The following is a 24,242-nucleotide window of genomic DNA, read 5'->3' as shown; positions in this document are numbered from 1 at the left end:
TGCGCTGCTGCTCTGCTGGACGCCTTCCGGATCACAATGACACAGCCGTTAACTCCACGGTGCCTTGAGGGCCACGTGTCGAACCGTGGCATTTTATTGTATTATTATCCTTGGATCCCCAACATGTCAAAACAAGAAAAGAAAAACTGGACTTGGACTGTTGTGCTTGTAAGACCCAGCAGGGTGGGGATGCTTGTGTCACGGAATAGGACGGCAGGTGCCGTGTCTCCACGCAAGCACACGCACCGGGGCCGGGAGACCGCACCGCACATCCCCACCTCCACACCACGCAGTGGCCACAGTACTCCCGACTCACAGGCACGCTCGCATCAGAAACATTTAAACATTTTCACTGGATCATCTCCTAACAGGAGAACTTCTTCACAAAAATAAAAGATGAAAATGAAACTTCAAGTAAAGCTGGTCTCCAAGTAGCTTGTTAGCCAAGCGCCAAGGAAGCCAGTGAATTTTCCTTTGGATTCTTGAGGAGTTCACAGACACGGCCGATGCAGCTCAGCTGGTGTTCGAGGCATGTGAAATGATGACAAACGAGCCTTTATGAAGAGCCCGCATCAAACAGCCCCAGGCTGAGTGTTTTCAGAGACGCGGAGTGAAGATGAAGTCACTACACCGTGCAGGAGAGTCCGCTGTGACATGTTACAGCTGATGGTGGTAAAATTATGTGTACAGCAAAAAACGGCTTAATGGGACAATTTTACAAAACTTGTGAAAATGTACTGTTCAAAGCTTATGGTTCTTTTTATTTTCATCAGCAGCTCCTTCGAAAGGTTTTTTAAATTCCTCATGTGTTACTGAACCAGTAATATCAACAGTGAACTTTATTTACTCTCTTAGACTTTCTATCACACGCAAGCTACGTAATGGCTTATCAAGGGTTAATGTTTTTGGAAATTTTTGAGTCCAGGGCCAAGACTGAAATTTTTCTGAATGAGAGGAACAACCCTCAACCACAACTACTGAACACTGAATGGCTCTGGAAATTGGTCTTTGCTGACATCTTGATGTTTCTTAATGAATTCAACCTAAAACTGCAAGGCTAACCGGCACTGATCCGCAAACCTTCTGCTGTGGTAAGGTCATTTCAATACTAACTTTGTTAGGATAATAAATTCAAGCTGCTTCATACACTTCCCATGCTTTCAGAACTTAAAATTGAAGTGAGATCTCTGTTCCCATACAAATTTGCAGTGGGCACATTTTCTGAGCTCAAACTACCGTTAAAAAGCATTTTTAATGCAAATGTAAAGGAAATTTTCCTATTGCAAAATCCATACAGCTATACAAATGAGGATTTTCCTAACCGTCAACTGGAAGTAATTAATCTACAATGTAATGACCCGCTAAAAGGCAAACACCAAGAGAAGAATCTAAAAGAATTCTATAAATGCCTTCCAAGTGATGAATATAGATGCTTGTAGACTGATATTAGAATGTGGCAGCACCTATCTGTGTAAAAAGGCATTTTCAAAGATGAAATATGTAAAATCTCATTACAGATCAGCATTAGTAGATTAGATGAACATTTGTAACAGAATTTGAGAGGGGGAACTCTGGCTATGAACACTATTTACGTGAAATGTTATCCCCCTAGAAAAAGAATTCCATTCTTCTCATTAGCAGATCTGTATTACAGAATACTGAATTCAAGTATTTTTTATATTTTTAATTTCATCAATAAAATCTGTGAATATTTGCTCTCTTGTTATATAAATACCTATATAATATCCTCTTTTTTGCTTCTTGGTCTGCAAAACCTAAAATATTTCCTATCTGGGCCTTGACAACCTCTGGTCTAAAGGACCCTGTATTTAAAATACTGCTCCTCTTCGGGAATCCTTCTCCACTGATTCTAGGACTCCTGGAGACTAATGGGTAACTTCTTAAGACTTCACCCGGCATCAGACACCATCTGATGAGCAGAGGAAGTCAAAAAAGAAACAGGAGGAATACAGCTAATGGTAAGGAACTGTTCTATAATTTGCCACAGCTAAGAGTCTTCTTCAGCAAAGAAAAACAAAATAAAATTAAAAGAGAGAGAGAGAGAAAGAAAGGGAGAAGTCCTAAAAATGTTATCCTGAAAAATGTCTCTGAGATTTTAGCCCTACCACTAAACAATTAATGATACCTATTATGTAAAAAGTACTAAAGATATAAAGTAGGGGGTGCTTGGGTGGCTCAGTTGGTTAAGCGTCTGCCTTTGGCTCAGGTCATGATCCCAGGGTCCTGGGACTGAGTCCTGCGTCGGGATCCTTGCTCAGCAGGGAGCCTGCTTCTCCCTCTCCTTCTGCCCCTTCCCCCACTTGTGCTTTCTCTGTCAAATAAATAAATAAAATCTTAAAAAAAAAAAAGATATAAAGTAGAAGTCAAAACTCCTTGCTCATGGAATACTTAAATCTATTCAAAGAGAAAAAATAATCCTAAAATAATTTAATGAGACAGAATCTAAGAGTTCATAAAGTTGTGGCCACAGAGGAACTGGAACAATACAGAAAAGGTGCAACAAAAAAGGTAGAAAAAGAGCTGAGCCCTAGTAAAAGGGGAATCAAATACACAGAATAGTAATAAAACCCTACGATGGAGGGTGGACAAAATGGGTGAAGGGGGTCAAAAGGTACAGACTTCAAGTTATAAAATAAGTCATGAAATGTAACGTACAGGGGCACCTGGGTGGCTCAGTCCGTTAAGCGTCTGCCTTTGGCTCAGGTCATGATCTCAGGGTCCTGGGGTTGAGCCCTATGCCAGGCTCCCTGCTCAGCATGGAGCCTGCTTCTGCTTCTGCCTCTGCTGCTCCCCCTGATTGTGCTCTCTCTCTCAAATAAACAAACAAAATCTTAAAAAAAAAAAAGGAAATGTAATGTACAGCATTGTGACTATAGTTAATAATAATACTGAATTATATATTTGAAAGTTGCTATGAGAGATCTTAAAAGTTCCCATTACAGGGGCGCTGGGTGGCTTAGTCGGGTAAGCATCTGACTCTTGATTTTGTTTTTAAAAAAAAAAACATGATTTTATTTATTTATTTGAGAGAGAGAGTGTGTGTGCAGGCATGCATGTGAGCTGGCGGGGGGGGGGGGGGACGCCCCCAACCAACGACAACAGAGGGAGTGGGAGGAGGAGGAGGAGAATCCCAAGCAGACCTCCCGCTGAGCGTGGAGCCCCATACAGGGCTCAATCCCACAACCCCAAGATCATGATCCAAGCTGAAACCAAGAGGCGGATGCTGAACTGACTGAGACACCCAGATCCCCCTGACTCTTGATTTTGGCTCAGGGCAGGATCTCAGGGTTATGATATCAAGCCCCATGTCGGGCTCTACACCAGCCATAGAACCTGCTTAAGATTCTCTCTCTCCCTCTCCCTGTGCCCCTCCCCACTTCCTCTTTTAAAAAAAAAAAAAGTTCCCACTACAAGAAAAAAATGTAACTATGTGATGATGAGTATGGACTTGACCTACTGTGGTGATCATTTCAAAATATATAACAAATGTGGAATCACTATGTTGTGCACCTGAAACTCACATGTTTTATGTATCTCAATTTTTTATAGGCTATGTGTGGCATTATAGAAACAGCTTTAAAAATCATTCTTTGAACTCTAGTGTCACAATAGAAAAGTGGGTAAGTTACAATTTACAGACAACACTCCAATAAACATAAAAAAGATGTCCAACCTCTAAGATAATCAGCTGAATTCAAGCTAGAGGTCTCTGTGGGTCCTGTCACCCTCAGCTCTAAACCGGCTGATGAAAAAGGCAAAGTAACAGTTCATGTGCATCATAAACTGCCTTCTTTATTATCAGTGGGCCTGATGGTCAGACCACAGTTCTAAGTACATGGTCCTGACCTTCTCAAACCTAAACCCTCGACTTGGGCTGGAATTCTCCACACAGCCAGGCAGGTGGGAAATGGAAGAGGCTTTACCCACAGGGTTAGAATGTAGCCCTGGAAAGAGAAGGAACAATGGCGGGACAAAAAAAAAAAAAAAAAAAAAAAAGGCCCCAGGAGGTAAAGCTTCACTCTGTAAGCACAAAGGGAGGCCAGAAGGTCAGAAGGTGGAGGAGAGTCATTCATGAGGGGCTGAAGGAAAAATTGCCCTGGGATGAGAAGCAGAGACCTGCTACAGCACCATAACTAGAGTATCTCCTGAGATAATGAAGCCTGAACCATAGATGATTAAGTGGTTTATGCCCACCTTCTCCTCAACACACAATGGAGCAGATGAAGATGGATTAAAAATGTGTCCTGTCCCCCAAAGACCTGATTGGGCCACTTTCTGAAGTGCCAACTGTCAAATATGTAAAGTCAACCGCTGGTCTTCAAGAGAAAGTTTCAGTGAAGAGGTCTAAAATGATAGCAATTAGGACTCGAAAGGAGTCAGATGGTTGGCTAAAAGCCAGAGATGGCCTTTGGCTGGTGTAAAACAAAAACAAAACAATCTCAAGCTCTATCTCTCTCACACGCCTGTGCACACATGCACTTTTAGGTGACCTCGAAGCAGCGCCTGAGTCTCCATGAGCAGCCTTTCTCTGTGTGCTCCTTCAGCTTGCTAGGCCTGGCTATCCTTGGGACCCAGATCAACCCCCCTAGGAAATGAGGAATCCCACAGATTGGGTGATGCAGATTCCAAAACATGCCAGAGCAAACTACAGAGGCTGTTATTTAACTTCCTAAAAATACCACAGTGCCCCAGAACCATACTGTACCTGGTCTAGCCCTGGTTGACCTAGACTCCAGGGTCTCACAACAGAACATTGCTTTCCTTGATGAAACTCATGGAAGGAAACTCCTGATACTCTTAATGGTCTTACCTTTCAACCAAGTTTAAAAATTAAAAGAAATGTTTTCTTCTCTGTGGCTCCTTGCCCATTACAGGTTATCCTGGTAACAGTTGTCTTCCAATTCACTGCATTAGCAGATTAGCCGGAGTAAAGTAGGATGTGGAAGCAAAACAGAAGCTCTCCTATAAAGAAAAAAGAGCATACGTTCACAGAATGTTCTGTTTTGGTCTGATGACAGCTGCCATTAAAGATACCGGTTGAGGGTCCTGATTCACATAGAACTGCACCTCAGAAGATTGAAAAGTTCTAGTTAACTGAAATTTTTTCCATGTGAAAACAGGAAAGAAAGGCACGGTCATCCTCTACCTCAGCTTTTATCCTACACTAAATAATAACCCAGAAACAGAGACACCATAATAGCACTATCAGTGAATAAGAAAAACATACATATTCTTGTCTTTATCTTACAAAAACATCAATGATATTCTTATCCCACACAGAGCTGACTGTAATGGCACCATACTTTAAAATACTAAATCAAATTTGAAAAGTAGCCAAGTAGCCCCATGTAATACCTCTAAATACCATAACTTTCACCAGGAAATGTAAGCAGAATATTGAGGTCACTGAAGTACTAACTATAGCCAAATTCTGTCTCTAATTAGTCAATTAATCAAACGCTACACATGAAAGGACTATAAAGCATCTTCCAAGGCACTTCACTGATAACACTGCAAAAAAAGTCTCAAACTATAGACAATATGCTAATTAGAAATCCTGTAAGAATGCAGTCTATAAGGCATCTCAAAACATATGCTGTTCATTGGATGCATTTCTTCCATAAAACTCACTACGCTGAAGTCAGTGTTTTCTGTCAAATAAGGTAATAAATAGAAACAATGCCAAATGCTTGTTAAAAGAATAAAATGAATCAACCAAAACAGTAACAAACCCAGGTTAAGAAAAGATGATTTAATTCTAAACACTGTACCAAATGCTTTCCGAACATACACTTGAAAAAGTGTAATTGATCATTTAAATTTTTGCTTTAAACGACAAGAAACCATGTGCCACCACCGTGTGCTGCTAGAGCCCTCAGACACATCACTAAATGCTGCAGGTAATTCCAGCCCCATTCCAACCGTTCCGTGTGCTCAGGGTTCCAGATCCTTTTAAGAATCTGATGAATTTACATGTTCCACAAAATGCACACTTGTGCACACACACAATTTAGCATTTAAATTTGAGTGGTTGTAGGACCCTCAAAGATGATCTGCAATTGTTTCTTCTAGTTGCCAAGACCACCCACTGCCCCCACTTGTAGGCAGGTCACAGGCTCCCAGCAGAGTTGGACCAACTGCCTGCCTCACCATGCCGCACACTCCCATCCAGGAAAGCAAAAAGAAAAAACAGTTATTAAATGTACTCACAGCATTATGAACCTGGGTACTTACTAAATAGTAACAAGTATGCTGAGACTTAATCCACTTTTCTGGAATAGGGACTCTGTATAATTGCTCATACTCTTTTTCACTTAGATTAATAAGGGAAAAGAGTGGGTCTATAATACTGATGGTAAGAAATATGGTAATTCTAAAGTGTGAGAATATGAGAAACAAGACCAAACAATGGAAAACAGAATGGAACAGTGTCTGAATGCAGTAGTGGGACTACTGAGTCAAGAGTGTATATTGAATACACACTGAAATGCCTCTAGATCTACAGTAAAAAGACTATTTGGGTTGTTTTGCGTTGTTTTTACAGACACAATCCACAAGTACCAGGAGAAGGCAACAAAATTGGAAAGGTGCTGGAAGGGAGCAAAAGGAGTACTGGCTGAAAAAGTTATTCACTGAACACTTAGATCCCTAAATATCCTCATCCTCTCCCACCCTTGCCGGCCCGGCCGAAGACAGGACGGCGAGCCGTGAAAGCAGGCCTCTGCACTGGGAGAGCCCAGCCGGCACAGCTGGGGAAGCCTGCCACCCCGATGACAGAGGGACTGTGTGAACTGCAGAAAAAATGCTGAGACACAGGCACACCCCACTGCCCACCCCAGCTCCAGCCAGACTCTCCTACTGGGCTCTGACATTCCCAGCCAGGCTGAAAACAAGAATGTCTTCAGAGTGAGCTAACTGACCTTGAGAAAAAAGAACCTGAAAATACTGACACTGGGGACTTCCCAAAGAAGCACTGCTAGTCACTGTGCTGGAAAGTTCATAGCCAATGAGCCCCTCCCATGATGGGAGCCTCCAATCTACCACTTTTAAAAACTAGTATTTTTTTTTTCATTTTTCATCACAAATTTGCTGAACAGCTCCAAGAGGAGTACAAGAAACTTCCACTAAGCCTTCCCCAAGACTCGCAACGGATCACTGTGTCACTTTTGCTTGAGTACCCCCCTCTCCACAAACACCCCAAACATTTGAGAGTTACTGCAGATCACTGACCTTCCCGCCAAACAGTTAACTGTGTATTTCCTAAAAACAAGGACACTAATTCACACAACCACAGTACACATGTCAAAGTCAGGAATTTAACACAGTACTTGCTGACTATGGATTAAATAATTCATATTCCAATTCTGCCAAATGTTCTATAATGTCCTTCATGGCAATCCTCCCTCACCTTCATCCAGGATTCTATGTCCTATCTCCTTCATTCCCTTCTGTCTAAAACAGTTCTGCATCATTTCTTTGTCTTTCATTTCACTGACATTTTTGAGGAATACAGCGTATGCACTTCCGGCAGGAATAAATGAAGTTTTGCTGTTCCTAGAGTATCACATAAAGAGGACGTCCATTTGTCCTATTATTGGCGAGCACATTTCGATCCCCTGGTTAAGATGATATGTGCTGTATTTCTCCACCGTAAAATAACCACTTTTCTGTGAGTAATCAAGGAGTAAGTAATCTGTGGGAAGATATTTTGAGATTATGTTCTTAAAACATTCACTCAGTAGTTGTACTACCCACTGACAGTTTTTGTCTGAATCAACTGTTCTCTGATGGTTATGAAGTGATGGGTTTTTTTTAAGTCTACTGTTCCTTCCTCCATTAGATGACATTCTAACTTTAGTACAGTATGTACCCTTCTCCCCACTCATCCTTTAATTCCTTAACAGTATGGACTCAAAGATTTTTATTTATTAATGCCATTATCCACTCTGATGCTCAAGTTGTCCCACATTCAGCCAGTGAGAGTCCCTTCAAGCAGACTCCTGTGTGCTTTTCATACTTTTTGAGCACTTCCTTATTTTCTGGCATAACAACATGTTCCAGATTCATCTTGAACATTATCTGCCCCAGCTCTGAAATCATCCATTTTTCCAATGAGGCCTGGTTCTTTTAGTGGAGAATGTAATGTAGAAATGAAGATCTGAGAGCCAAGGATGTTCACAGACAGCAGAGAAAGCTGGGAAAGATGGTAATTTCATATAATTCAACTTTGTGTGCTGTGGGTACATATTCCTGACTTTTAAATTGAAGGAAAACCAAAGATCACCAGATATCTCAGGAAAGCCACTATCATGAAAACTCAAGGGCAAAACAAATAGAAAAATACAAGCTGGAGGAAGCATTACAAAAAAAAAAAGAACATGTAAAAATAATAATTGATATCCTCAGAAAGATAACACATCCACTAAACAAACAACAGAATACTAATATTTAAAAGGGCACAGAAAATAATAGACTAATGCAGAAGGAAAATGATTTCCAACCATCAATCAAGAAGTATGCAGAAAGAAACACAAAGTCAAAAGATTTACCTCCTACACAACTTATTGGGAGAAGACGCTGAGGAGAGAGACTGTGCTCCACTACCACAGAGAAGACAACAGAGAAAGGCAGGAAGAATCGCCAGGATCCCGGGAGACAACTGTGCTCCCACCAGGCAAGGCGAACAGGGCAGATTGGAGCAGGGAAAGTTCTTCAAAAAGATAAAGCTGATGGAATACCTGAACATGTAACTGACTAAAAGTCTGAGGCTAAAGTGGTGATTAATATTTTTTTAAAAAAGTAATGGGGCGCCTGGCTGGCTCAGTCAGTGGAGCATGTGATGCTTGATCTCAGGGTCAGAGTTCAAGCCCCATGTTGGGTGTAGAGATTACCCAAACAAATAAATAAAATTTTTGTAAAAAGTGATACACTTCCAAGGAAAACCAAGTTGTTTAGGAAAAGTATTTGTAATTCACCACTTAACATATAAATAGCATACAGGGTCATAATGATAAAACTAAATATTGATTTAACCACAACTGCAGTAAAATTATCTTGGAAGGATGGGGAAGTTAGAATGTGGGAGGGGAGAAGAGAGAGCTAATCCCTACCTTCTGTATCTTTTCACAACAGGAAATCAGTAGATATGCTTGAAACTAAAAAAAAAAAAAAAAATCAGCATACAAGCATGCGAGTATGAACTCTTCAAATATGCTCTTCAGGTATAGGGAGGTAATATATATATATATTTTTAATTGGCTAAAGGAGTTCAAAGAATTACACTGGCCTTCAGGAAAAGGGAAAAGAGAGTGGGGAAGCTAAGGAAGGCTGTTTATCTCATCCAACCTCCTAGAACTAGCTCACTCTTAACTGCGGATGTGTAACACTTTGACAAAAAAAATTTCTTTAATAAATTGTTAAGAAGAACGCTAAACTGGGAAAAGGTATTAAACGTTGAGACCAGATAGCTGTAACATCAGCAACTCACTAGCTCTGGACTTGAGGCTTCTAACCTGAGTATCCATCCATTCCTTCATCTATGAAATAGAGTTGGACTACTTAACTCTAAACATTCTTCCTGCCTCTATAATTTATGAACCCAATATAAAAATGAAGTAATCTAGGCTTTAAATATGGTGCCAGTGGCTACAGACATTAGTCGATTAAATTACAGAAAGAATTAAGCAGGACTAGGTGAAAGAATAATTGGAGAGACAAGTAAAATGGGGGGAAAGTTTTGCTTAAAGCCCCGGGGTACTGAGAGGCTGCTGATGGTGAGGGAGGAGTTAGACGTGCACTGTTTAGGCAATAAAGACAGAGAGCTCCTGATCCCAGCCTGGAAAGAATTTAATACTGACAGTATCCAGACAAACTATGACATGAGACCATGGGAAAAAAAACTAAGTAAGCCAAAGAGATGTTTGCTTTGAAAGTTAAAATACAGAGATGATGGTAGAATCCATGAGGATGATGAAAGGTGCTTCCCTCTCAAAAAGGGGGGAACCCTCCCCAGGTATTTAACTTGTAGGAAACCCGAGTTTCACATCATAAGAAAAGTACCTGGCCAGAGAGCAGAATATTGAAAAAGTGGGAGCAACAGCACAGTGTATGGAGCTAAAGGAGGAAAAGTAGGGATTTGCTAGTAAGTAATAGAATGTTGATGTTCTAATCTATTCAGACCACTGTAACACAGTACCATACTGGTGGCTTATAAACAAGAGAAATTTATTTCTCACAGTTCTAGAGACTGGAAAAGTCCAAGATCACAGCATCTGCAGATTCAGTGTGTGGTGAGGACCTGCTTCCTGGTTCATCGACAGCTGTCTTTCTGCTGTGTACTCACATGGCAGAAAGGGGCCAGCAAATCTCTAGGGTCTCTTTTATATCCCATTCACAAAGGCTCCACCCTCGTGGTCTAATCACCTCCCAAAGGTTCCCCCCCCTCCCAATACCACCACACTGATGAGATGTGAAGATTATTTTCAACATACAGATCTTGAGGGGGGACACAAACATTCAGTCTATAGCAGTTGGTATCTCTCAAACATTCAGTGTATAGCAGTTGGTATCAAAGGAAATGGATCCAGAGGGGCCCCTTCAAAAAAGGAAATCAAGGGGAGCCTGGGTGACTCAGTTGTTAAGCACCTGCTTTTAGCTCAGGTCATGATCCCAGGGTCCTGGGATCGAGCCCCGCATCAGGCTCCCTGCTCTGCGGGAAGCCTGCTTCTCCCTCTCCCACTCCCCCGTTTGTGTTCCCTCTCTTGCTGTGTCTCTCTCCGTCAAATAAATAAATAAAATCTTAAAAAAAAAAAAAAAAAAACCAGTCAGAAATGAGGACTGGTTTAGCCTAAAACAGTGAAAAAAACAGATTCTCAACTCAACAGTATCTAAATATGTGTTTGCTTAGTCACAGAATTTGAGAATAGCAAGAATGAACATCTACCCTCACAAATCCGTTGTGCTAGTTATACAAGAGCTTTCAATCCCCATAGGTACTAATTCCTATTTTATAGTTGAGGATAATAAGAAAGAACTTATTCCAGATAAACCTTATGTGAACAAGGTTTTTGTTTTGTTTTGTTTTGTTTTTAACTCATCTTAGGAAAAAAGGCAATGAAAATCTCTGTGCTGTCATGTAAATTCCAAGATATTCCTCACTGATGCAAATTCACAAGAGGAAGCCATAGCTATTACAGAACATACAAGAAAGCATTTTCTCCTTGTATCATACATCAAGCACAAACAATAAACACCTTCTTAATTACAGACAGGTGATAGAGCCCAAAGTCTGAACACATAAAAGCAAGTAACTCTACTTCTTACTAACATCAGGAAGCCCTCAGGTAGGCCAGCTCAATCAGAGCAGCATTTTAATATGGATCTTGATCCCATTTCTGCAAGTATTCTCACACATGTTCTCCAAAACATCCAAGTCCAAAGAGATGGAATATAAAGAGATAGGAAAATAATCCATCTCTTTGAGGTCTTGTTCACCATTTTATCCTCAACGTCTAGCACACTGTGAATAATAATTTAAAAAGTCCACAAAATTTTGAATAGAAAAATCATCAAAAATGAGCACACAAACAACTCATAATTGGGAGAAAAAACCTAAATAAATAATTTGGATGACTTCAGAGGCATCTTTCAACAAAAATTTAAACATATATTTGCATATAAATATTTATATTTAAATACAAATATCCACATACATAACTCAGCTAACTTCAGAAACACCAATCATTTTTAATACAAGCCATGGCAAGAACTCCAAGACTTCTAAATCATTAATAAAAAAATCACTATACCGGGATGCCTGGGTGGCTCAGTTGGTTAAGCGTCTGCCTTTGGCTTAGGTCATGATCCCAGGGTCCTGGGATCGAGTCCCACATTGGGTTCCTTGAGCAGCAGGGAGCCTGCCTCTCCCTCCCCCTGCTTGTGTGTGCTCGCTCTCGCGCGCGCTCTCTCTCTCCGGACAAATAAATAAAAAAATCTTAAAAAAAAAATCACTATACCAAGAATGAAAAAAAAAAAAAAGACTATTAAAGTATAAAGCCCCAAGGTAAATCCATACTACCACCTTTTAAAAGCAAAATCATATATGAAAAGTACTTTAGGTAAAAACTTTGGCACCTGATTGGATTACACCATCGTCTGGCTATGCGCCCTAATGGACACTGAAATCACTGCAGTCATACATGTAGCCAACCCAATCTAAGTTGCTATTAAAATGAAGCCAAGTCATTAATTAGTAAATTAGCATCCAAAGTAAAGCCCAGAGAACCAACTCTGCCTGTTACAACAACAGTGTGTAGAGATGGAGAGCAATGGTACAGAAGACTACAGGATCCTAACTGCCAACTATACTTAACTGGCTCAGCCATGATAAACAATCAAGTTAAATTTGATGTAAAAGCTGCAATTTCCATAATCCAGAGTACAACTGCAAGAAAGACATCAAACCTTTTTATAGGGCATCCTGGTAACCAAGTGATTAATAATAAGTGAAGTTCAGAGACTGAAAAATGTGCTAAGCACCATGAAAGTAAAAGAATTTGTCCACTGAAAACTCAACACAAGAATGGGATTTTCACTGGCAAAACAAGATAATAGAAAGAAAAAGAAATAATAAAGAAAAGATCTTTGTAAAGGTTCTTGATTACTTTTCTGAAGAATGGACTTAATATGAACCAAGGAAAGGCCCATGCCACAACCAGTTGTAGCCCTGTCGAAAGCTCCAAGAGTACATTTTTTCTCGTAGCTTTGAACACAAGCCTAATTTCTAGTTAGTAATTCTAATCCTTACTCCTAAACCTTGGTTTCTACCACTGATGCTTCTGCAGTTCTCAAAACAATTGTTTTTAAAAGGGTAAGTGCAGGGCACCTGGGTGGCTCAGTCAGTTAAGCATTTGACTCTTAATCTCAGCTCATGTCTTGATCTCAGGGTCGTGAGTTCAAGTCCCACACTGGGCTCCAGGCTGGGTGTGGAGCCTATTTAAAAAAAAAAAAAAGAAAAAAAGGTAAGTGCCCCAGAACTGTGCTGTCCAATACAGTAGCTACCAGTCACACACAGCTATTAAGGACCTGGTAAGAGTAAGAAACTGAATTTGCAATTTTGTTTTAATTTAAATAGCCACACTGAGGATGGATAGAGTATCATTATACAAAGTTCTACCAGACATCACTGCTCTGACTCACCTTAAAAACTAAGTATAGAATAAATGTTTATGGTCTATAATCTTGGATGAGTAAGTTCACATCTCTAGGCAACTTTCTCAACAACAACAACAACAAAAAATGTAAAAAAAAAAAAAAAAGTTCAGCTAGATTGTCTCTGTGACTGTAAATAATTTAGTGCGGCATATAAATTATCTCCATTAGAACTGAGGCAATGTAATTACAACCACACCTCCCTCAAAATTACAGCAGGTTACTTCTACCAGATGAGGCAAGCTACCATACTGCCCCCACACATCACAAAACTTACTGGGGAAGACTTAAGGAGAACACAGATTCGGTTTAGTCAACCTCTGAGCAAGTAATTCATCTCTCTAAACTTATTCTCTTATCTGTAAAATGAGAGGATTAGACTAAATTATCACTTAATATGCTTCAAATCTTAAACTCCTTGAAATATAAAATATAAGTGAAACCAGGATACTCAAAGAGATGAAGAAAAAGGAATCGATGAATAACCACTGTCTTGATCAAACTCTTAAGAAATTAAGTAAATTTAAACAAGATCTTAAAGTATAGAGTCCCAGGTACAGTATCAATGTATTCTGCTAGGAAACTGATTTGGTCTCTTCGGGTGTGCCTGGTTTTCCATTTTGCTTTAAGTCTACATGTGAACACACTATCCCAAAGGCCGCCAAACTGCAGAGAGGTCAGTGGAAGATAGAGCTCACAAAGGTTTGTACTGTCTCTTTCCCCCATAAAACATGGACCAAGAAAAAAAGTAAATTAAAAAAACAAAACAAAACATGGACCAAGAAAGTCTTCCTCCTACATCAGACTAGTATAATCCCCACTGCTATATTCGGGGCTTTCAAACATTATCATATGCTTGCTTTGTCAATGACCCACACCAAGTACAACTTAATACCCTTTTGATAGGAGCTGTGGTTAATTTCAGGTGCTGTAAGGCAAACTGGAGTGTGAATTCATCCACTAAGCTTAAGATACACCACACCCACCCTTCCTGTGGGTACATATATAAAACAGGACAGGGTCCTTGGAAAAGAATCCTAACAGGTATCTAGAGAAGGGAATTTAGATTAACAACTTATGTGAAATGTGTTAACAGGCAGAAGATCAAGGCAGAAATGAAAAGCTTAACATAGCTCTTCAAAGACACATTTACAAATACCTTCTGTGGCCCATACCAGACCTAACATTTTTCTCCATCTTTAAAAAGGGAAAAAATCACTTTCAAAGAGTTTGATTAATAGCATGGTAGGAAAAAACAAATTCGACTTTCTTGCAGAATAAAATGTTTTACCTGATGCAGACCTTCCCTTGCATTATAGCTGATTTAACTAGGCTATCACTGATGACCAGTGAGTTTTCAATTTTTACTATTACAAACAAATGCCAGATTTCCTTGGAGAGAAGCTGTCAGATCAAGTGTGCGTTTCTAGTTAGAACATAATGGCAGGCAAATGGCTCTCCGTGGAGGTCATACCTATCCAGACTCCCACCAGTAACTCTGGAACGTCACTGCCCCACACCCTTGTCCTTGCTGGTTTTCTCTTCTGAGCACTGTTGGTATGTTTGAGAGCCATTTAACACTTCACTTTTCTGCCAACTGTTTATATCCTTCGTGCATTTTTCTATTGGGCTGGTCTTCTCAATGATTTGTAGTGGTTATTTCAAAATAAGAAAATGAACCCTTTGTCTGATAGCATTCCCTCTTCAACTCATTCCAATCTGGTGTCTATCTGTACCACTCAACTGAAACTGCTCTTTCAAGTCACCAGTGACCTCCAGATGGGACCAAATCCAAATGAAACTCTTTCTGTCCTCATCTTACCCTCACTCTCAGCAGCTTTCAATACAGCTGACCAGCAGACCCTCCTTATTAGAACATTCTCCTCACTTGGCTTCTTTGGTATCGTAGGCTCCTTATTTCTCACTGGCTACTTTAGTCTCCTCTACTGGAGGTTTCCTCCTCTCCTTTCTTCCCCTTCTACACCCCTACTAAGGTAGAAGCTGATGCAGGGTTCAGACCGTGGACACTACCTATTACAATCTCTGGAGCTGACCACATTGGTTGGGGTGTCAACTCACACTTGTTCCATTCATGCTGTTGCCCCAGCAACGGAAACAAAACCCAGGAGACTTAAAAAAAAACAAACAAACAAAACTTCTGTTGAACAAATGAAGTCATTTCAGTGGGTTTTAAAAATACCTCTATAAACACAGATGAGATAACAAATTTATAAAACCAAAACACCGTTTTTGCACTTCAAACACATGCACTCAACTGCTAAGCAGACATTTCCCCCTGGATGTGTCACAAGCACATCAAATTGAGTATCTCCAAAACAAAGCCTTTTTTCGTCCACCATATACCAACACTGACCACCAACCAAACCTTTTCCTCCCCAAGTGTTCCCTGTCTCAGAAAAGGCACACCCCAGTTGTGAAAGACAGAGCCTAGAAACTGCCCTGGCTCTTCTTTTCCCTCCTAATCCAATTCATCCAATTCCCCATTTTCTGAGTGTCTCCCCTCTTCCATTTTCTTCTGCCAACACCCAGAGATCAGAAACCACTTCCTAGTTCATCTCCCTGTGTCTCCTCTGGCTTCTCTAAGCCGCTGTCTACTCGGGTTCCTAGTCAGTATCCCCTCCTACTCCACATGAGCTATGATAATAACTCTGATCGATGTGGTCCACTACAGCAGCCACGTAAGGCTTCTGAGCACCTGAAATGTAACTTGAACTGAGGTATGCTGTAAGCAGGAAATACACACTTGGTTTCAAAGGCTTAGTACAAAAAACAGAAGTGAAAATATCTCATTAATAATTTTTATAGGGCACCTGAGTGGCTCATCAGTTGCGTGTCTGACTCCTGATTTCAGCTCAGGTCATGATCTCAGGGTGGTGGGATCGAGCCCTGCTTCAGGCTCCGTGCTCTGCAGGGAGTCAGCTTGAGGATTCTCTCCCTCTGTCCCCCCCCCCGCCCCCCGCTCACATGTGCCTTCTCTCTCTCTAATAAATAGTCTTTTTTAAAAATAATAATTTGGGGGGCGCCTGGGTGGCTCAGTTGTTAAGCGTCTGCCTTCAGCTCAGGTCATGATCCCAGGGTCCTGGGATCGAGCCCCACATCGGGCTCCCTGCCCAGCGGGGAAGCCTGCTTCCCCCTCTCCCACTCCCCCTACTTGTGTTCCTTCTCTCACTGTGTCTCTGTCAAATAAATAAATAAAATCTTTAAGAAAAATAAAAAATAATTTTTATATTGATTACATGTAGAAAAATTTAAGATTATGTGTGTAGCCTGATTATATCCCTTACTGAGATACTGTCCTGAGCATTTCACAGAGCACCAACACCATCATGGCCATCTTTTTTTTTTTTTCCCCTAAAGTAGGCTCCACGCCCAAAGTAGGGTTTGAGAACTCATGACGCTTAGATCAAGACCTGAGCTGAGTTCAAGAGTCGGACGCTTAATCAACTGAGCCATCTGGGTGCCCCCTTGGCCATCTTTCTTAACCATGTATGACTAAAGCATGAAAAGTGCTGGGCCTGGCATTGGGCAGGCACTGAGATATTTGCTGAACGAATTATGGCCAAGAATCAGTATCATCAATGTGTGCTCACTTAAAAACAAAACACTAAAAATATAATTGTTTACCTGAAGTTGGATGACACTTTTACAATATATCTGGTATTAAAATTTTCTATGTTTAAACTGTAGACACACATGCATCTTAAATAATCTTTAATGTTCATTCTAATCACGTCATCATTAATTTTTCTTTTTTAAAGATTTTATTTATTTGGGGCGCCTGGGTGGCTCAGCCGTTAAGCGTCTGCCTTCGGCTTGGGTCATGATCCCAGGGTCCTGGGATCTAGCCCCGCATCGGGCTCCCTGCGCGGCGGGAAGCCTGATTCTCCCTCTCCCTCTCCCCCTTGTGTTCCCTCTCTCGTTGTCTCTCTGTCAAATAAATAAATAAAATCTTTAAAAAAAAAAAAAAGATTTTATTTATTTGACAGAGACAGACACAGCAAGAGAGGGAACACAAGCAGGGGGAGTGTGAAAGGGAGAAGCAGACTTCCCGCAGAGCACGGAGCCGGATGCAGGGCTCGATCCCAGGACCCTGGGATCATGACCTGAGCCAAAGGCAGACGCTCAACAACTGAGCCACTCAGGCGCCCCCATCATTAATTTTTCCAATTTCTCATGGTCAAAATTTCTGTCAGAAGAGAAAGACAGAGACTGGGGAAGACTGGAAATTCAAGCTCACCTAAAAATAACTTAAGATTCTGACTCATCAACTCTTAAAACACTGGTCATTACAACTCAAAAAATCAGTCACAAGAGAAGGAAAGTCAGTGGACAGTACAAAGAGAAAAAAGCAAGTAGAGGATAAACATGGAAAGTGTAAGTAATGAGAGCTGGACCCGTTTTTTGTTATGCCCTGCAACATTATTAAACCCCTGGAGAGGTGTGGTGTATGCTCAAGATGACAAGGTGTACAGTCAGTGTGTTGTCATTCTACAGAAAACACAGAAAATGCACTCTCAGATGACCTCGCAAACACAGAAAGCAATGGAGTAAGTAGAATGCACACTCTGAAAACGATCACTACATTTTAAGTACAGAACAACTCTAACCTGAATGAATTTTAATGTGATTTAGGTTGGAAGCCCTTTAAAAATTTCAATTTAGGTCCTCATTCAACCTCCAGAGACAGATCACAACCAAAGAAGCACCACCACCAGTGAGCGTACAACAAGGTTTACCCTCAAACAGAGAGACGTACAGCTCCCTGCTAACAGGATGTAGAAAACTGTGCGACACCACAAAACAATCCAGGTCTTCCACAGATAGAGGGCAAGAGGGGAAAAAGAGTGACAAATGGGGAATCTATCCATTTTTTTTAAAAAATCCAGTAGACCGGAGCGCCTGGGTGGTTCACTCAGTTCCTTCAGCTCAGGTCATGATCCCAGAGGCCTAGGATGAAGCCCCTGCTTCTCCTTCTCCCTCTGCCCCTCCTCCCGTTGGTTCTCTGTGTGTGTCTCTCTCTCTCAAATAAACAAAATCTTAAAAAAAAAAAAAACTGGTAGACCCTATTTGGATCCTGATTTGCCAAAATTAGAAAACTGTACCAAAAAATTATAATATTTGAGACAATTGGAAATTTCACTCTGATTGGGTATTGGATAATACTAAGCAACTACTGTGTGGGTTTTTGTTTTTTTAGATAAGAGAGTTTTGTGGTTGTATTATGGTCAAACAACAAAAAAAGTGTTTATCTTTGAAAGACAGTGTGTGTGATGCGTGTGTGTTGTGTAGTAACATATATACAGAAGAAACAAAATAATTATTTTGGGATTTTCTTCGAAGTAATATGGAAAGAACTAACCATAAAGGGAAAAGTAATAAACTCAACTGCATTCATAATGACTTCTCTTCAAATGACACAACGGAAACCCACAGAGCAGGTGGAGACATTCAGCACACTTAGATCTCCTGAAAAACTCATATCCAAAATAAAAGAAATCCTACCAAGCGTCATGTTTGAAAATATGTCCTGAGGACAGGACACGGAGGATCCCCGACAAAGGCCCACATGAAGAGGAACTGTGGTCTGCCACCAACAGCCAGGACCGAGCTGCCATGCCTGTAAGTGAGCCACCTTGGGAAGGGTCCTCCAACTGCAGTCAAGCCTTCAGAGGCGGACACAAGTTCCTCTCCCACAGAAGCTGAGATAGTAAAGGGTTTTTTTGTTGTTATGAGCCACTACAAGTTTAGGGATAATCTGTTATGCAACAACAGAGAGCTAATAGGATAAGATAAACAAATAACGCAGTAGAAAAAAAACAAAAGACTTTAAAATATACTCTTCATAAAAAAGGGTATCCAAGGGGCGCCTGGGTGGCTCAGTCATTAAGCGTCTGCCTTCGGCTCAGGTCATGACCCCAGGGTCCTGGGATCGAGCCCGCATCAGGCTCCCTGCTCAGCGGGAAGCCTGCTTCTCCCTCTCCCACTCCCCCTGCTTGTGTTCTCTCTCTCGCTGTCTCTCTGTCAAATAAATAAATAAATAAAATCTTTTAAAAAAGGGGGGGGTATCCAAATAACCAATAAAAAAGCTCAAAAAGGTGCCTGACCTCACTAGCGCAAATTAAAACTATCATAAGATATCACTACACAGCTGAAGTGTAGCTACAATGAAAAGGATGGAAAATATGAGCTGTCGGAGATGATAAGGAGTGAGTGAAAGTCTGACACACCACTGGTAGAAGTGTAATTTCATTTGGGCCAACCACTTCAGGAGGTGCAGACACAGTTTTCCAAAACCAAATGTACGCATACCTCTAGGACCTAGCGATTTTACTCCCAGATATGTTCCCAACAGCAGTATATATGTATGTCCACCAAAAAAACACACTTTAAATGTTCAGAGCAGCACTATTTGTAACAGCCCAAAACTGCCATCTCTCTAGATGTCCACCAACAACAGAGTAATTTCATACAACAAAATTTCATATGGCAACGAGAACAAATAGTCAACAACGGCATGCAATAATGGATAATCCTGTACACATTGCCAAGAGAAAGAACTCAGACACAAGCTAACATACTCTAAGAGTCCACTTATTTAAGGAACAAAACTGGGCAAACTCAGTTCAGGTAGATGTCAGGATACTGGGAGGGTACTAAAGGGAAGCAGACAAATGGGGGCATCTGGGATGCCAATTACCCAGGTGCATTTCAGCTTGTGAAACTTATTACAATTTGAGTCTTTTCTGTATTTCTATTATAATTCAATAGAGTTTTAAACTAGTAATACAGGAGTGAGAAATGGGGGAGGAAGTGAGACAGCAGTGTCCTCCGGTATATGGTTGTTTGGAGCTCCGTAAATGAAGGGTCATTATACTATTCTGTATATGTTTGTGCATGTTAAAATCTTCCCCTAATAAAAAAGATTTTTAGGGGCACCTGGGTGGCTCAGTAAGTTAAGCGTCTGCCTTTGGCTCAGGTCATGATCTCCTGCTGTAAACCTCCCTGCTCAGCTTCTCCCCTCTTCCCTCTGCCCCTCCCCCCGCTCGTGTTTTCTCTCTCTCAAATAAATGAATAAAATCTTTCTTAAAAAGATGTTTAAATTTCTTAATATGAAACTGGCCTGCATAACTGTTCTGCTCCTAGACATCAAAAGGTGTTGAATTCTTCACATCTTTTGACCCAATTATTCAACTTCTATGACTTTATCCTAAGCAAAAAGTCTTATATATAACAATGTCCGAAAAGTTTAAAACAGAAAAGAGAAATATCTAAATATAGAGGACACAAAGGACACTGTGGGGACTATCACAAGACAAATAATCCAGGTCATTCACAAATACATGGCACCTAAATATCCAACAATAAATAACAACGATTTTATCTGCACCAAGGTTCTTTTATCCATCCAAGGAAATATAGTCATTAGGAGCCCTGGGTGGCTCAGTCATGAGCCTTCAGCTCAGGTCATGATCCCAGGGTCCTGGGGTCGAACCCTGCGGCGGGTTCCCTGATCAGCAGGGAGTGTGCTTCTCCCTCTGCATCTCCCCCTCAGCTTGTGCTCTCTCTCTTGCTCACTCTCTCTCAAATAAATCTTAAAAAAAAGAAATATAGTCATTAAAAATATTATCATCTGAAAAGATGCTCCACATTTTGTCCTGAGGGAAATGCAAATTAAGACAACAGTAAGACACCACCACATACCTATTAGAACAGCCAAAATCCAAAAAAAGACACCAAATGCTGACAACACTGTGGAGCACCGGGAACTCTCGCTCAGTGCTGGTGGGAATGAAAGATGGTGCAGCCACTTTGGAAGATAGTCTAGCAGTTTCTTACAAAACTAAAAATACCACACCGTCTAGCAATTGTGTTCCTCAGAAAACTTAGGTCTATACAAAAACATACACACAAATGTTTATAAGCAAATTTATCCGTAACTGCCAAAACTTGGAAGCAACCAAGATGTCCTTCAGTAGGTGAGTGGATAAATAACCTGTGGTCCATCCAGACAACAGAATATTATTGGGTAGTAAAAAGAATGAGGTAGCAAGCCATGAAAAGTCATGGAGGAACCTTAAATGTATACTACTAAGAGAAAGAAGCCAATCTAAAAAGGTTACAAACTGTGATTCCAACCATAGGACATTCTGGAAAAGGCAAAAGCATGGGACATTTAAAAAGTCAGTGGTTGCGGGATGGGTGTGAATAAGCAGAGGATAGAGAATTTTAAGGGCTGTGAAAATACTCTGTATGATACCATAATGATGGATACATGTCATTATGCATTTAACCAAACAGAATGTGCAACACCAAGAGCCCATAATGTAAGCTATGGACTTCTGAGTAAATGTGATGTGTCAATGTAGCTTCATCAATTGTAACAAATGCACCACTCTGGGATGCTGGTAATGGGAGGGGCTGTGCGTAGTATGTAAGGGGGTGGGGGACAGTAGGTATATGGGAAATCCCTGACCTTCTCCCTCAATTTTGCTGTGACCTTAAAAAGCCCTAAAAAAATAGTCTTTAAAATGATGTAAACAAAACTCTTAGGAAAAACAGGAGTAAATCTTTGTGACGTTAGATTAGGCAAAGCCTTCTTAGATGATACCAAAAATATAAGAAATTAAAGAACAAACAGATAAATAGGGCTTCATCGAAGTAAAAATGTTTGTGCTTCAACGACACTATGAAGAACATGCAAAGACAATCTACAGAATGGGAGAAAGCATTTGCAAGTTGTACATCTAATAAGGACTTATAATATGTGGGAAACACAACTCAATAATAAAAAGTCAAGCAACCCAATTTAAAAATTGGCAAATAATTTCAACAGACATATCTGCAAAGACGATAGACAAATGGCTATTAGGCACACTAAAAAAAATACTCAATGTCATCAGCCATCAGGGAAATTCAATCCAGAACCACGCAATGCCACCAAATACCCACACTAACATGGCTACAAGCAAGACGACACACAGTAACAAGAGCTGACACAGATGTGGAAAAACTGAAGTTCTCACACAGTGCTAGGAGTGTAAAATGATACAGTCAAATTGGAGATTATTTTGGCAGTTTTTCCAAAGTTTTTTCTTAAACCCTTTAAGACCTTATAACCCCAGCAAGTCTGCTCCTAGGTATATATCCAAGAGAAATGAAAGTCTGTGTCCACAGAAAAATTTGTACACACAGAATGTTCACAGAAACATTATTCATCAGTCAAAAAGTAGAAATACTCAAATATTCATCAACTGATTGATGAATAAATATAAGGTGGTATTTCCATACGACAGACAAATATTTAGCAAAAAAAAAATGTACTGGTATATGGTACAACACACATGAACTTTGAAAACACTGCTAAGGGAAAGAAGCCAGTCACAAAAGACCATATATTCTATGATTCCATTTATGTGAAATGTCCAGAATAGACAAACCCATAGAGACAGAAAGTAGATCAGTGATTACAGGGGCCAAAGGGATGGGAAAGAAATGGGAGTGACTGCTAAAAAGTATGGGGTTTCTTCTTCAAGTAATGAAAATAATCTAGACATGATTGTAGTGATAGCTGCACACATTTTGTGAATATACTAAAAAAAAAAAAAAATCAACAGTATGCTTAAGTGTGTGAACTGTATTTGTGCGTTATGTCTCAATAAAGCGATTATAAGATACAATACGTATTTGCAAAGAAAGGTGAGGGGCGCCTGGGTGGCTCAGTCGTTGGGCGTCTGCCTTCAGCTTGGGTCATGATCCCAGGGTCCTAGGATGGAGCCCCGCATCAGGCTCCCTGCTCCGCGGGAGGCCTGCTTCTCCCTCTCACAGTCCCCCTGCTTGCGTTCCCTCTCTCCCTGTATCTCTGTCAAATAAATAGAATCTTTAAAAAAAAAAAGAAAGGTGAAGGAAAAAGTAGTTTTTAAAAAATGGTAGAGGGGCGCCTGGGTGGCTCAGTTGTTAAGCATCTGCCTTCGGCTCAGGTCATGATCCCAGGGAATTGAGCCCCGCATGGGGCTCCATGCTCGGCAGGAAGCCTGCTTCTCCCTCTCCCCCTCCCCCTGCTTGTGTTCCCTCTCTCGCTGTGTCTCTCTGTCAAATAAATAAATAAAATCTTTAAAATAAATAAAAATAAAAATAACGGTAGAATCTATCTTTACCAAATGTATTCATATGCATTCTCATGTAAGTTCTATCATTTTTTACAAACAAGTAGGCAATCTGAGGTGCAAAGACAGTGAGCGACTGAGGTCACAAACCAAGCAAGTGGCTAGGCCAGGGACTTGGAAATGCCCGCTCTTCCTCCTATCGCGCCACCTCCCAGACTGCTGAAAGTGAAGCTTATGCTACACGCAGAACTACTGCAACAGCTGCACCATTTACGGAGGGGCCGATGGGATGTTCTTAAATGTTCTTAAACATTTTCCTACCTGGTATTTTGCAGACACACCAAAATTTTGGTGAATAAATCACATTTATTTCTCATAACTCCATTTATAATTGAAAGTACTAACACTAAGAAACCCAACCATGATTATACTGCAGTAAACTTATCTGATATAAATGTGTTTGGGGGGGCTTATTATAAGCCTACTTCTCAACTACAGAGGTGTGATGACCATAAAACAGAGCCCAGAGAGGAAAAATGATATAAAGCACAGAAATTAAAAAGGAACAGGAAGTCCTTTCAAAATGTGGATGGGAGTAAACTGAAAACACCAGGGGATAATTTTTAAGCTTATACAATGCCTATTGGGGAACCAAGGAGATCGAAACCTAATGGTCAAAAGATCTGAACAGAGCACTCATTCATAAAAAAGAAAAAAAAAAATCAAAACATAAGCTAACATGCGAAAAACACTTACCATGGCTAATTTTTGAAATTAAAAAATCCATGAGGTATTCTTTTATATCCCATGAATCAGCAAACAAAAAATAATTAGAACTAATTAAAACTGATGGGAGAATATGGGGAAAGAGGGATATTCCTCTATCAC

At 40.5% G+C, this 24,242-nt stretch overlaps 1 protein-coding gene across 11 annotated transcripts in view; it reads right to left on the bottom strand.

Annotated features, from left to right (window-relative positions):
* PPP6R3 (protein phosphatase 6 regulatory subunit 3) overlaps positions 1-24,242 on the bottom strand; it is a 137,043-nt gene that overhangs the window by 88,384 nt on the left and 24,417 nt on the right. For all 11 annotated transcript variants that reach the window (XM_032414520.1, XM_032414521.1, XM_032414522.1 and 8 more), the window contains exon 2: positions 4,832-4,983. The gene's annotated coding sequence lies outside the window, so the exon portion shown is untranslated. The remainder of the gene's footprint in view (positions 1-4,831; positions 4,984-24,242) is intronic.

Source organism: Phoca vitulina, unplaced genomic scaffold, assembly GCF_004348235.1.
Source record: "Phoca vitulina isolate PV1807 unplaced genomic scaffold, GSC_HSeal_1.0 scaffold16, whole genome shotgun sequence".
NCBI lineage: Eukaryota > Metazoa > Chordata > Mammalia > Carnivora > Phocidae > Phoca > Phoca vitulina.
This window is presented reverse-complemented; position numbering and strand designations above follow the sequence as displayed.